Source organism: Diadema antillarum, unplaced genomic scaffold (assembly GCF_040938485.1).
Source record: "Diadema antillarum isolate AM-2024a unplaced genomic scaffold, OU_Dant_1.0 seq00001137_RagTag, whole genome shotgun sequence".
In the NCBI taxonomy this organism is placed as follows: domain Eukaryota; kingdom Metazoa; phylum Echinodermata; class Echinoidea; order Diadematoida; family Diadematidae; genus Diadema; species Diadema antillarum.
In genome coordinates, this window is record NW_027271949.1 from 439,859 (window position 1) to 455,659 (window position 15,801).

A 15,801-nucleotide genomic window follows, 5' to 3' on the forward strand; every position below is an offset into this window, starting at 1 on the left:
AAAATGCCATCTTTGACATAATAGCACTCAGGGACCTTTTCAGCCTCAGCCTCAGAACACGCCGTCTGAGACAAGCCTTTCAACTCAGAGTCTGCCTGCTGTGCTTCAACCAAGGAAGACTTGCTAAACAGCCCATCACTGTTAGCCTCGGAGCCTAATACAGCAACCCCATCATTCAAATCCTTGAAAAAGGTTTCTGCCAACCAAACACCGGAATTCTCCTCCACATCAACAGAATCCGCATCATCTTGAACAGCTCTACGAGCCTGAGACCTAGTCACAACACAATCTGGGAAAATCCCAGGAAACTCCTCCTGCAACTGCTCAGTTTCAGCAACCACCACTGGTTTCTCCGAAACAACTGGAGACGCAACCACCTTGTCCCCAGCCAAGTCATTCCCCAACAAGAAGTCAATGCCTGCCATGGGCAACTCAGGAACAACTCCAACAGTGACAGGACCAGAAACTAGGTCACACTTCAAATCCACTCTATACAGTGGCACTGACATATAACTGCCATCAACAGTCTGAATCAAGACTTTTGCATTCACTGCACTATCTGGTGGAAAAGTCATACCACCACCCACCATCAACGACTGAGAGGCCCCCGTATCCCGTAGGATGACTACTGGCTTACCTGCCTCACCAGAAGTACATGGGGTCACCTCACCATCAAACAAAAAGCTACGATAGCTCTCATCCACCTGCTTCAGCCTATCTTTGAATTTGGGAGATTGACTTTCAATGGCCTGTGTTTCACTGAACGGGACACTGTTTTCGGGTAGGACACTTTTTGACATGACAAATCCCAAGTCCTTCTTTGTTTTGTTTTGCAACTTCCAACATTGTGACTTTACATGCCCTGTCTTGTTACAGTGAAAACATTTGATGACATTTGCACTTGTACTGGACCCTTTGTCAGATTGAGGCTTTGGTGCCGATGAAGTTTCAGAACTCGTGCCTTTTTCAGGACCAGCATTCTTTGGATTGCTCGAATGAATTTTTTCTCTCTTATTTCCAGAGAAATTCCTGAAAGGTGGTCTGTTGTCATTTCTGTGGGTCAGCTCATACTCATCAGCCATCAAGGCTGCTTTATGCAAACTTGTCACTTTGTGATCATCCAAATGTGACCTCACACTGAAAGCAACACTCTTTTTGAATTCTTCCAAGAGAACAACCTCACGTAGGTTATCAAAGTCCTGATCCACTTTCAGGGACCTGTACCACCTATCAAACATCATTTCTTTTTCACGAGCAAACTCAACATGTGTCTGGCCTGGTTTGCGGTACGAATTTCTGAACTTGTGTCTGTACGCCTCTGGCACCAACTCATAAGCATTCAACACTGCTTTCTTGACTGTAGCATAGTCACGCGATTGCTCTTCAGAGAGAGATGAGTACACATCAGCTGCTTTGCCGACAAACACACTTTGAAGGAGCAAGGGCCAAAATTCCTGTGACCAGTTCAAACTGTTAGCCACCTTCTCAAATGACACAAAATATGCATCAACTCTGTTTTCTTCAAACTTTGGCACCAATCGAATGTTCTTGGCCAAATCAAAATCAGAGGGAGCCCTTTCACGATTTCCAACAGTTTGTGCATGAGTCAATTCCATCTCACGCAATTTCAGTTGTTGCTCCACTTCAAGTTTCTTCATTTCCATTCTTTCCTTCACTTCCAGTTCTAATCTCATCTTCTCCTTCTCCATTTCCATTTGCAATTTAGCAAGCTCAAGCCGTGTTTGATCTGAAATTTGAGCTTGATCTGGAGTGACAATTTCTTCTTTGAGCTCCATGTGACCAGCTACTAAGTCAAGAATCTCTGCCTTTCTTGCACCTTGTGGAACATCTACACTTAAATGCTGTGCAATAGCAGTCAAATCACATTTGCGTAACCTTTGCAAATCTTTGAGGGACAAATCTGTCCTCTGAACAAATGCCTGAACATCCATTGTACTGATTGACATTGTCACAATGTATTACACACAATATACAATTGAACAATCAACTCAACCGGTATTTTGTCTGTACTAATATTCTGGATTCCGGAACGTTCCAAATTCTATATTTTGGCTTTAAATTCAATTCTCGGACACAAGCCCCCAATTTTGTTACGACCAAAATCACTCCGAGAATGATCGCACAAAAGAAACAATCAACTGATGTTCAGGCGGTTTATTAACAGTGATATTGTGGGTACAGACTGGTAATCGGCGTCACATCAGTACAATAATGATCACGAGAAACAAATATAAGTCAGTAATGGAATTACTTACATAGGCATTACACGCAATATCCCTGGAAATGTCCAAATACGATGTTCGATGCACAAATGAATGATCCGCGATGCACCGATGAATGATTCCTTCGACGTAAATCCAAACGCAGGTTGCGATAATCCTTGGTATTAATCCAGGTATATGTCCATGTGATAGGTCCACGGTATAATGTTCACAGCGAAATGTGCAGAGTCCAAATGTTGTGACGACCACATCCAGTTGATGCGTTGAATGATGATTCACTTAATATTGTCCAGCTAGGAATCCAGCCCGTCACAGCTTTTCCGTAGCAATGTCCATTGACATAAAAATGGTGTCTATCCTCAATGAAGGCAAATTAATAATCTGCAGGCAAAATGTCTCCCAGGCCTTATCTCCACAAACATAACAGGTCAGCAGGTAACACAGGACTGACTATAACAAGTCGCTTCAGAGCCAGAAGTGACGTAACTCTCAGAGCAGAGGTGTTGGGTACTCTGCCTACTGCAGAATTTCTCTGGCTTATATACTATCCATTCACCCCCTTCTAGCACATTCTATAACTCTCTCCAACCTACTAGCCAGTCCAAGTTCCAGGAAACCTGGATGACTCACTGCCTAACTATGTACAAAACATCATTACCAAGAATAACTACCAATCACATTGGGCTACAGGGACAGTGCCTCACTCAGCCAAACATGTAAGCACTTCCCAGAACATTCTGGAATGGGTGAAATCATTCTAGATTGAGTGAGCTATAATGTATTTCCTGCTACATGCATGTACTGCATAGCCACATTATATACCACCTAGAAAATTCTCCACTGATCTGGTCAGCCTGTATGTACTATATCTATACCACATAGAATGTTCTCCATTAATCTGGTCCACCTGTGTACATACACATTAAAACAGCCATGCATACAGTACATCATACATATGTACATAACTACTAGTGTGTACATTTGTGACAGTTTTGTCTGGGTTAGCTCTTAGATGGTTTTTGGCATAGTAGGGAATGAGTAAGTCCAGTGCACTGGAGAGGGAGTCCTCTACTTCTTCGAAGGTGTCCTTTTGAGATGCAATGCAAAGGTCATCAGCATAGAGGAAGCGTCTAGTGTCTGGTTGAGTAGGTTGATCGTTTGTGTAGATGTTAAACAACAAAGGGGCAAGCACACTCCCTTGAGGAAGTCCGTTCTTCTGTGTCCTCCATCTACTCTTTCTACCACCGAGGTCTACGAAGAATCTGCGGTTTGATAGCATGTTGCAGATCAACTTTGTGAGTCTAACATCTGAGGTCATCTCATACAGTTTCTTGGCAAGGATACGGTGATTGACTGTGTCGTATGCTGCAGAAAGATCGACAAAGGCAGCACCAGTGATTTTTCTGTTCTCAAAACCATCCTCGATGTACTGCGTGAGGTTCAGTAGTTGTCCTGTACATGATTTTCCCGGTCTGAAACCCGCCTGCTCCGGGATAAGGTGATCATCAACGAACAATGCTATGCGGTTCAGGAGGAGGCGTTCAAACAGCTTGTACATGTGGCAGAGTAGGGATATCGGCCTATAGCTCTTAGGGATGGCAGGGTCTTTGCCAGGTTTCAGTAGAGCAATGACTTTTGCTTTCCTCCACATCTTTGGGATCTTGTTGGACTTAACACATTCGTTGACCATATCAAGAAGCCATCTGCGTGCACCTGGCCCGAAGTGTTTGATCTGTTCCACTAGGACATCATCAAGACCTGCAGCCTTGTTGTTTTTCATAGACTTCATTGCAGATTCCAGTTCACTCATTGTGAATGGCCTTGTGAAACTTGTGGCGTCTTGTGAGGATGCATTAGCAGCTCTAGGAAGTTTAGCCCTCTGAGGACGGTGATTTGGATTTCCCCGGCTATTCAAGAGGAGTTGGTGGGCAACCTGGTCAGCGGTGACTTGCGGCCTTGGCTGCGGCTTTGTGTAGTCATTTCCTAGGATGCGGATGGTCTTCCAGGCTTTCCTGCTACTATGAGTCATATCTGTGCTTTCAATGAGCTCTTGCCATTTCTTCCGCCTTTCTTCAGTGATGGAATTAGCTAAGGCTTCACCAAGCTCAATGGTGTCATCACTAAAAGGGTCATCATCAAAACGCAAGATGTAGTCATCATATAATGCTTTAGAGTCATCAGTCAAGCCCTGGATGTACCTTGTGCGGCAGCCACGAGGAATGTTATGGCGCGATGATGATTTAACTGATTCTACAAAAGCATCATAATTGTCAGGGGTAGCGGGAAGATCTAGAATAGCAGAGTCTAGGTCATCAGAGAAGCCCTTCCAGTCGGCTTTCTTGAGATTGAAACGTCGCCTGAAGGGAACAGCACGGGGAGAGATGACTGCAGTGATCTTGAGACCTATTGGCCGATGTTGTGTGTGGGAAATGGGATCCAGAACAATCTTCTCACACTGATTGGCAACAATACTGGATGTGAAAATCAGATCTGGGTTGTACCCCCGCCTCCATCGTGAGCTGTTGAAGGAAGGGGGGACTCTGGTATGAATGAAACACTCTATACTTTCCCCTATCGTTCTTCTATTTTCATTGGTCGACGTTCTAAGATATATATATATATATATATGTATACTAAATATGCATGAGGCTCATTATTAGTGTTGAGATGTTACTTTCGAAATGGTGCTTGTAACACTTGTTACGACTGTACGTCCACAAATTATTGCGAGCTACCTTTGCAAAAGGCTACCTTCCTCTTCCGCAAGCAGACAGAAGCATCCTGGATGGCCTGCTCACCACTGACTTAGGCATGAGTGCTCAATTGAAACTCCTTACTTATAGCTTTCAAAAATATCCCCCTCTGGTATGAATGAAACACTCTATACTTTCCCCTATCGTTCTTCTATTTTCATTGGTCGACGTTCTAAGATAATTCATTAGCATTGTATACTAAATATGCATGAGGCTCATTATTAGTGTTGAGATGTTACTTTCGAAATGGTGCTTGTAACACTTGTTACGACTGTACGTCCACAAATTATTGCGAGCTACCTTTGCAAAAGGCTACCTTCCTCTTCCGCAAGCAGACAGAAGCATCCTGGATGGCCTGCTCACCACTGACTTAGGCATGAGTATGACCGCCTTTCAGCTGAGACACAGTTCCATGGTGGTCCATCAGTCCTTCTTGTTCCAGCTGGTGGATTATGAGCACTACTTTACCCCTGAGCAGCTATTCCTCAAACTGCTAGCACTCAGGGATTACGTAGGAAGTGGAATCCCTTCCCAACAAAAGCAGTTTGTGTTGGTCATACATGGCTTTACTTACCACATCTGCCATGCACCTATCAGCCTAAGCGAGTGCCTTAGCCAGCATAGGTGCCCAGGCTGACGAGTTAAGGGTAGCAGCTAAAGACCGAACCCTATTTACAGAAATGTTAGAATTCAGAGTTTAGTCTGGGGTTGCCTTTTCTTTTTTATTGCCAAAAACCTACTTTTCAGACTTTTTTGTTCACTGTTTGAAATGTTCACTGTTTAGCCCGTTGAGGACTGTTTGATTTAGCTACAACACGCATTTCCTATAGACGCTTGCCTGAGTATACTCAGGACTCGTCCTCAACGGGTTAATGCACTTCAGACCTTTTTTTTTTACATAAGTTTCAGATTATTTCAAATTGTCTCTACACGTATTCTAACACCCCTGCTACTTAGCACACTGCTCCTCGCCATTTTGGAGCAGTTGTGGAGACAGTAGGGGAGCGCTGTATGCCATCCACAGATGCCACAACTTCATGTTCCAGACACTTAAGTTTTCACAGCACCACGGCATGCAGCTTGTGAGGGGGTCCCTTGGGAGGGCCCACACCTCTTTTTGCCCCAAGACTCAGGGAGTAGATTGTGTAATACCAGCAGGCCTGCAAATTTGCATTCCAGCTGTGCCACAACCCAGTCCTGAGGGGCCGTGGTGCGTACAGACTGCCGCCGTGTCCCTGTACACCCCTTGATGTAATTGCACCTCCACCAACTCTTTAGAGTAATACCAGCTACACCAGGGGACACTGACAACATCTAGCTGGAGGCAGAGGCCTGGACAAAGCCAGCCTAAGCCCCACAGCCAAGGGCCAAGGTGGGTTTTGATGGTTCCCCCCCCCCCCTCGGGGCAGTACATTGTACTCTTCTCTGTACTCTATTCTACTCTTCTGCCGGGCGGCAATCATTGACAGTGCCTTTGTACTCAGTGTAGTTAGGGCAGACTACATTGTGCATGTACAATTGTATGTGATAAAGAGCATATCACAACATTACCACTGTCACGAGGGTGTATTCCGCCTAGTGTACCCCAACATGCCAGCCTTTGGGTGACAGGCTGTAGCCAAGGAGATTACCGCCATAATGAAGTTGGAGATCACTTGTGGCGCTGCATCTCTTGTCTTCCTCTTTCCGAAGCACTCTGACAATTTCTAGATATCCTGCAACTGTAAATCTCAAGAGGATCAACCAATATGTAAAGTTGGCCTCCCTCCAATTGGAGATTTCATATTCATCCTCCCCGTGCTCAAGTGGGGGGAATGCATTGTACATTGTAGGTCTCAACTGACTTGGAAGATGCCTACCTGTATGATACATGTACCCATAGGCTCTCCTCCGGGATCTTCGATGGGAGGATATACAGTTTTAGAAAGTCCTATTGTTCATCCTCAAACCGGCTCTGCATCTTTTCACCAGGGTTGTGACCTGTGTTGTGGCATACCTCAGGGAGAATGACAAGCACATTTATTATACCCCCTCCCACACTTAATGAGTATGAGGGTATAATGAAATCACTCTGCGGTCAAGTGGCCTGGCAATCAGTCGGGCGATCGAGCGGTCTGTCTGTTGCAAAATCTTGTGGATCAAACTACTCCGTCATTTTTTGAGCAGTTGACATAAAACTTGTCATTTGTGACTGCTATCGTAGGTAGATATGCAAGACATGTTTTTCATCAATATAGGGTATTGCATTCCCATGGTAACAACAAATTTTCGTGAAACACGATGAATCAAACTACTCTGTTTCAAAGCAGTTCAATTGAAATTTTGCACATGTGATCAATGAAATGTGCAGTTGCACAGAACACCTTTTTTATGAGTGTTAGGAAATCAGTTGTCATGGCAGCAGCAGTGTTTGTACAAATTGTGCAAAATTTTGATTGAGCTGTTCCTTCAATTTTTTAGCATTTGAGATGGAATTTCAGGCATATCACTATAATATGTCATCCTGCAAGGCACTTTTGTGAGTGTTAGTATACATGTATGTATTGCCATGCCAACAGTACTTTTAATTACAAATCATACAGAAATATGCAAATTGACCTAACTCCCTCATTTTTTGAGTATGTCACTGGAATTTTGGCATATGTCATCACTGTATTACAATATATGTAGATGTGCAAAGTTTATCTTTCATCATTGCCAATCTTATGATCAGGAGCCACCGTGACTCAACTGGGGAGACTTAAGATCCCCACCTGGTAAGGTACCTCAGATGGTGGATCCCCTTACTGCACCTCTAAACAAGGTGGCAGACTCTCTTACCAACCTCTCTGACAGGGTTCTTGCCCTTGCAACAGTCAGAGGCTATCAGTCAGCAATACAGTTGACTCCTGTTACAATGAAGTTCTGTAGACCGGCAGTTTTGTTTTGTTATATTGAAATTCCATCATAACTGAACAAATAGGCAATAAAAAATATAGAGATGATAATGTTGGGACCTGAATTTTTACTTCATTGTAACCGGAATTTCATTATAACTTAATGTTTGTTATAACAAGATTGCACTGTAGCAGCAATCCCTGCAGGGTTCAGGGATGGGACGAACACCCCCAGCCTTGACTGGCATATTAATTCTTTCTTCCTGAAGAGACCACCAACACAATAATTGCTGCCCCTGTGGAGCCATCTGAAGGTACTCAAGGCCCTCACATGGACAATCAAACCAATGGCTAAGGCATCCATGCAGGGCCTCACTGTTAAAACAGTGTTCCTGATGGCTATTGCCTCCAGACAACATAAAAGAACCCTTCACGCACTGTCAGTAATGCTCGGGTATATCAGGTGTGAATGTGTGGGGGTGCATTTGATCCCCAGGCCTGGCTACATACCAAAAATCCGAAGGCTCCATCAAAACCACTCTAACTCTTCCTCCAGCCACTGTCTAACCTCTTTTCTGTAGAGGAAGACAGAACTTGGTGTCCAGTCGCACTTTAAAATGGCATTTATCACGCTCAAAAATGCAGCGAGAAAGGATCAACCTTCCACGACCACGAGAGAATCCTTTGAGCCAGAATCCAATCTCTAATTAGATTGTCGCTGCCATAATGGCAACCGGACCCACTGCAATGTCAAGGGGGGCCGTGCCCACATGCCCATAACTTGCAGGGAGTTCGCACCTCATGGGAACTCTATAACTGAGTGCCCATGAGATACAGGCAGCAGCCCATGGGCATACTGCAAACTCCTTTTCATTTTATGCCACCTGGAGAGGCCTCCTTCACGCTTGGGGCTCTTGTGGCTGTAGCATCGTCCTGGCCACTCACTACGTCAGGCCATAGACAGCCACGTCTCCTATTATATATACTAGTCTGGCATACATTAGACAGACAGCTGGCCAGTTGTATTAAATGTAGTTCATGAGAATCAGGAGTGATTCTCTTATCTGTGAGATACATTGTACAGCTGGTTTGCTGTCTGTTCTCCGACCTGCAATCCCCTCACATCATTCCGTGACTATGCTGCTTCCCTGGTCGGGGGGCCCAGATGTCTGTGGAAGAGAGGTACATAGATGCATGCTGAGAAGGATGCACGTGACGGCAGTGCATGCCACAGTCCGTGCATTGAGATGGGTGCAGTGAGTACATTTTTTTTTTCAGTTTCTTTGTGTTAGATGTACTTGAGATTCGAGCACAGTCTGTAACAATAGCATACAAAGACAGACTAGACAGGCAGCTGTTTGTATCTTGTAGACAAGTAAATCACTCTTGATTCTCATAATCTACCACATGTTTTGTATGGAGGGAGGGACTGCAACAACAACAAAAATAAGTGTCATCTCTTAATTTCCTTTCAAAGGTGTGTGTCAAGATGTGTGACATAGGCTATGGCAAAATCGGTCAGCATGCCATCCGCCTTGTCCTCCCATGCCTTCTTAAGGGACTTCCCAGCAGAGTAAAGGAAGTTAGAACATTCAGGTAATGACATATTCTTCCTTCCCTTTGTTTCCTAGCACCAAATGTCTTTTTTAAATGTTTCTTTGAAATATACATGAGTATAAACAATTGAGAAGTATTACATACCAACTTTGGGAGCAAAGTTAATGCTCTTTGTGTGTTTTCCGAGTAACTCCGTAATGTTTCTTTAATGTTACTCTTAGGCTGACACTTCAATTCACATTTCTCTTTTATTTTTATCGTTACCTCTCTTTGCATGGATGCCAAGTTTGATCTTGCTTCCTTCCTCTCCTTCCCACTCCACACCTAGTTTCTCTTTGATATCTCTTGCAGTCTTTCTCACCTTTATGCAATCCAAATGTTTTTTAGTCTTTCAACCCTGGTGGATATGAGCAGTAATGCTGGTGATGCCATCAAGCCCCACATCCCACAGCTGGTGATTGCCCTTCTAGAGGCTCTGAGTGGTCTGGAGCCTCAGCTGATGAACTACATTAGTCTTCATGTGGGCAGTGATGAGAATACCCAGGAAAAGGTGAGATCAGAAAAAGTGAAATTCAGAGCTTAATGATGCATACAGTCAAACTTGCATTACACACACCTTTTAATAGCGGCCACCTGCCAAATCTGGCCTCTGAAGAATACCCCAAGAGAAAAGCCTTGTTAAAGTTAGCGGGCCGTTAACGATCACCCCGTCACTATACAGGCATGCTAACCTGGAAACATTAAACTGCACATTACTTGAATATGAGACCATTCTGAAGCAAATAATTTTCACACAGCAATAGATGTATAATGTACTCTTAAATGAATCCCACAAATATTGGAACATTCACCCCCAGCATTCCCACTGATTCCCACTGATCAGTTACTAGTCATCCCCTTTAATACTTATCAAGAAACATTTTTTTGAGTTTACACTTCAAGCTATTAAAGCTTTGAGCTTGCTTCAATGAATGATCGAAGGAATTCCAAAGCTTAGGACCCATAAACATAAAATTTCTGTTGGCAAAACTAGTTCTATTTTTAGGAAGATGATAGTCATTCGCTTGCCTTGATGAGTAATCATGTATAACTTTATTCCTTTGGAACATTTCCATAAATGCAGCAGGGGTAGCATTACTTTCTACTTTGTACATAAAACACCCCAGCTGAAGTCGGTAATCTTAAGAATGCGGTTTTCTTTAAACAAGACATCAGGAGGTGATCTATAAGTGTTATTGCATATCAATCACATTGCTCTTTTCTAGCCATGCTCAGACATATTTCTAGTCGGAGTAAAATCTTAAGGCACAGCAATTAGAATTCAAATTTATGCTTATCTTACCACGACCCTGTATCCACACGACGGTCGTGGGAAGAAACTCTGACCAATTTACCACGGCCTTCGTGGGGATCACCGTGGAGGGTCGGTGTAACTTCCGGAAGTGGTAGCGCCGCACACGTCAACCATACCATTGTTTTTTACCAGCGGCATTTATCTTCTCCACTCTTGCTGATGAGAATTTCTGAGCGCTAGCTTCTCCGTCGCGATCAACTAGGTTAAAATTGTACTGCATGCGCACGTGTACTCCCATTTGACTCCGGAAGTTTTACCTAGGTCGTATAAGGTTTGTAAGGTCATAGATACTCAGAGGGCTTAACCGCACGGGCAATTTACTCCGACCGGCTAGTCGTGGTAGCGAGATACTCCTGAAAAAAAAAAAAACTTGGGAATATCTTGGTTGGAGGAAGAGGTCATGGTAAGTTCCCCCAACTGGAGGAAGTTACCACGACCTTGTTCAGACGGGCAACTACTCCGACCTTTCCTCCGACCTTCCTCCGACCAAGCTTCCTCCGACCCTTCCTCCGAAGTTACTCCGACCAAAACTGCCTCCGTCTGAACACAGCTTCTATAACAGAAGTACAGTACTCTGTCTATTCTTGTTTGTACTGCATTTCTTCATGCCATTACACCATAATCGAGGTAAGGTAGAATGAGAGTGGAATACGTAAAAAGTACTGACTTGGGGAGAATCCGTTTAACGCAATTGATAATCCCAATATTTCTTGAAACTATAGTATTGTATCTTGCAAATATTATCAATATGGTAATTCGGAGTTAGGCGTGACAGATTTTATCTCACGAGCGTTCGCCCGCGTCCGGCATGCCTTCTTATCTGTTAAGTAGCCAGCTTGGCACGAGCTTGGCATGCGCCCATGCCGTCCGCGTTCCGGGAACGCCAGCTTAAAAGTCTTTTGTTTAGTGCCTTTGTTTCGAACACAATAGCGTCAACTTCACTGCACCCAATCGACCACGAAGCCATCGCTCCATGTAGCCAGCGTTCGGGAACGCCCGGATTAAGTCTTCCCTTTGTCTTGTGCTTAACACTTACACAGTTGATTTCATGGAAGCTTAAAAAACGGACAAACTAGCAAACAAATGAAACACGAAAGGCATTGCACTATTACGCGTTAGTAACGCTGTGATTACCTTAATTTGCGTCGATGAGAGGCGTAATCAAGAAGTATCTGAAATAGTATCCGAAATATAGTATTTGTTCCCCTTACATGAGCGTGAGACCACTCTTGAAAGCAGCTTCTCAGGTGAAGCAAAATGTGTGTAATGAAGTGACAAGTGTATAAGAAAAACATTCACAATAGCTAGGTAGATTGACGGAAACTTGACACCCATGGCCGTGCCAGCCAGGCAACAAGCTGGTGGAAATTTCCAGGAACTTCAAAGCAGGTTTGCCGCCAGGCAAAAACCGCAGGGTAAAGGAATTTGCGTACGCGCTGAATGGGTCGTAAACATCGTGTCAATTGCATGGGGCCTGGGAGGGAAGAGGGGCTATGCATAGTACAAGTCATGACATGTATTAGTAACCCTGTGCTGTGTGATACGTGCATGCTGTTGGAGACACGTGCTGTAGTTGGCGAGAGCTAGCTGATGAGAGCTCCCTGCACCTGAAACCAAGGAGGTACCAGGCGAGCTCGCCTAGTACCTCCTTCCTGAAACCAGGGAGGTACATACACATCTGGCTCTGCTGAAACTATGGAGCTTTAGTACAGTAAACCTCGACATTGCTTAAGTCGACACGATGAAAAAGTCCCGATTTTTGTCTTGTTATTCCTTGAAAATTTCTTCGTCTTAGTCGACATTTATAAGTCCACAACTCGCGTAAGTCGACCTGATTTTTTAGTGCCAACTGAGCTGAAATACGTGTTTATTCCCTCGTCTAAGTCGACATAATTTTTCGCTCAAAATCTTATCGTCATTCTCTTAAAAAAGAATAAATTGTTTTCCCGCTCTGATTCGCTGCATTTCTAATCGGTAATTCCCTAGTGTATGGCGTGGTAGCGTTCGCGCCATGCGTCCATATTGTCTTGTACGCCAGAAATGAAAGGGCATACATTCATTTACATTGGAGAATTACATGTAGTTGGCTACCCAAAGCAGTTCACTTTCCCCCTTTTCTGCTCGTTATTCTCAAAACGCAAAAACTTTGTACACATAAAGGTCCTAGCAGAAAATCATTATCAGAACATGAAATACACGTGTAGGTGTTTCTGTTTATCCGAATATTCTAACGTTAATTATTCCGAAGCGTTAATAGAAACCTGGGCCTATTTTTAGAAAATTAATCAAATGCAACTACATGTAATTAAATGCAGCTGAAAATTAAATACAGGTGTATCAAATCACGAGCAACTTTGCACATAAACGCAAGTGCGTTGCTGCCAAAAGGCTTGCGTTTGATATAGTATGAAACTAGAAAATAGTTGTATGAACCTGAAACTCAATTGCGTTGAAACGCAACTCTAAAAATCAAATGAAGTCCATCAATCACGCGCAACGCTGTATTCAAACGCAAGAGCGTTGCAGGGAAGACTTGAGGTTTTCGTAAGAAACTATATAGAGAAACTGCGTTTAAAAGCATCTCTTAACATCTACGGAGGTGCGTTATTGTTGAAAAGTCTTGCATTATTTTGTTTGTTTTTTCGTATGCAAAATTAAAAATTAAACGCAGCTCTGAAAATCAAATGCAATTGTAAGTCCATGTCATCACGCGGAACGCTGAATAGACTTGCGTTTGATATACGAAACTTAATTGTAGGGAACTTCTTTAAAACTCAGTTGCGTTTCAACGCGATTCTAAAAATCCAATGCAAGTCCATCAAATCACACGCGACGCTGTCTTTAAACGCAAGAGCATTGCAGAAAAGACATACTTTTTGTACGAAATTATAAGAAACTGCGTTTAAACGCATCTCTAAACATCTACGGAAGTGAGTTATTGTTGAAAAGACCTGCATTATTTTTTACTTCTTACGCAAAATTAAGAATTAAACGCAACCCCCAAAATCAAATGCAAGTCCATCAAACACGGAACGCTGAAAAGACTTGCATTTCATAATCATCCGACACTAGAAAATTGTAAGAAACTTAAACTCAATTGCGTTTAAACACTAATTCTAATAGTCAAATGCAAGTCCATCAAATCACAAGCAACGCTGTATCTAAAACGCAAGAGCGTTGCAGAAAAGACTTGCGGTTTTTGTACGAAACTAAAAACTGCGTTTAAACGCATAAAAACTATAAACCGAAGCGTGTTATTGTTGAAAAGACTTGAATCATTTTTTATTTCGTAACGGAACTTTCGCCATGATTGAACTTAGTCTGCACTAGCAGGGGAAAGACATCGCAACATTAACACGTTTCAAACTACCGAAACGCATCGTGCTTCACGAAATGTCGAAAAAAATAGTAGCAAATTATTGTTACTGTAGTTCGCTATTCCGAAGGTTTAAATCTCAGTCCAAAGTTAAATAAGTTCGACGATGGAAAGATGTTTATCTTTACGAAGGTTAGTAATCCGAAAGATGTCGTTTCCGGATTAACAATTTTTCTTGTTTTTATTTCAGACTGGCCCGCGCCGTACATCACAGAGCGGTAATGTTGCGAATCGGAGCGCGAGAACAATTCATTTTCAGAGTATGGCAATAGAAATGTAAGCAAAACAAATAAAAATATGGCGACTTAGGGAAGGAAAATTACACATCCTCTTTCAACTCAGTCGGCACTGAAAAATTATCTCGACAGAATCATACGAATTCACACGCATATCTTCACAGCAACGCACTTCAATTTAAATCGCAAATTTGCATGCACTTTGGGGAGTATGCGTTTGTTTTTTTCATATCAAATTTAAAACGTACAGTGTCTAGAAACGGGTCCATGTTTCGGATCCCGCTCTTTCAAAAGCTCTCAAGATTTTTGTGTTTTGTGCATTGCCGTTACTAACTTCGCGTATATGTGCTTCTTTCGCAATAAAACTCGAATTAAGATGTACACAGCGATAGAGGCTCAGCTCAGTAGATACTTGCCTCCAGTGACAATATTCTTGTGTACAACAAAAGAGTTTGTGAGCCCATTAGCGCAATGTCTATTCATACCTATACCTGGTGCCCGATCGATACTTTCATTGTTTGATGGCACATGGTATTGTAGTTGACCATGGAAAGGGGATACTGTCATAATAGGCCTACAGCTTGACTGTTTCCGCACAGGAGGAATGAATACCAACCTGTCCATTCTCAAGTCGACCTGCAAAGAGAATCTCGCTTTTGAGCATTTCAGGCTCTTGGAGAATTATGGGAGGAACGGGTTAAGAAAACTCATTTAAACTATGAATGTAATTATCCCTCTTCCCTGGTTATGTAATGGGCTGTTTAGAGCTCATCAGTGAAGATTGAAAGTAAGCCTACTTTTTGCAAAGCGTATTATAATGACAACTTGTGCAACAATAATTAACCTGGCTATTTGTTAACTGGCAAAATGTAATGTTTGGGCTTATTTTCTTATAGGTCAGCAAGACGATATGCGGATTCCGTATAAGTTCTGGGTAAAACCTAATGTCCTGAGAGAAGACTTACTAATTTACCCGCGCTTGGAACGGATAAGTCTACCGACTCTCACCAGGAAAAATTTCTCCAGTACTACATACAGTGCTAGCCGTATATAGTGTATGATAGGTTATCTTTATAACAGGCGGGAAGGACGGTGCATCTTCTACAAATGATTTGTCTCTCGTGGAAGAAAACCCGTCTCCTTGCGTGAATTTTAGCTCCTTAATGCCTTAATCTTATTATATTTTGTTAGGATATAATTATATTCCACTGCTTGAAACGCAGTGAAGGGGGGGGGGGGGTCATAAAGCTGTTCGTAAAGATACGAACGACTTACGAGTGACTGATGATAAGTTCTTGTGCTGAATTATGGAAATTCTGATAAGTATAGCACATCAGAACTGATCACCAGTCGCTCGTAAGTTGTTCGTAACTGTACAAACAGATTTATTAAACGCCCCCCCCCCC

At 43.0% G+C, this 15,801-nt stretch overlaps 1 pseudogene; it reads left to right on the forward strand.

The window, feature by feature from the left end:
* LOC139744120 (proteasome adapter and scaffold protein ECM29-like) overlaps positions 1-15,801 on the forward strand; it is a 394,771-nt pseudogene that overhangs the window by 198,841 nt on the left and 180,129 nt on the right.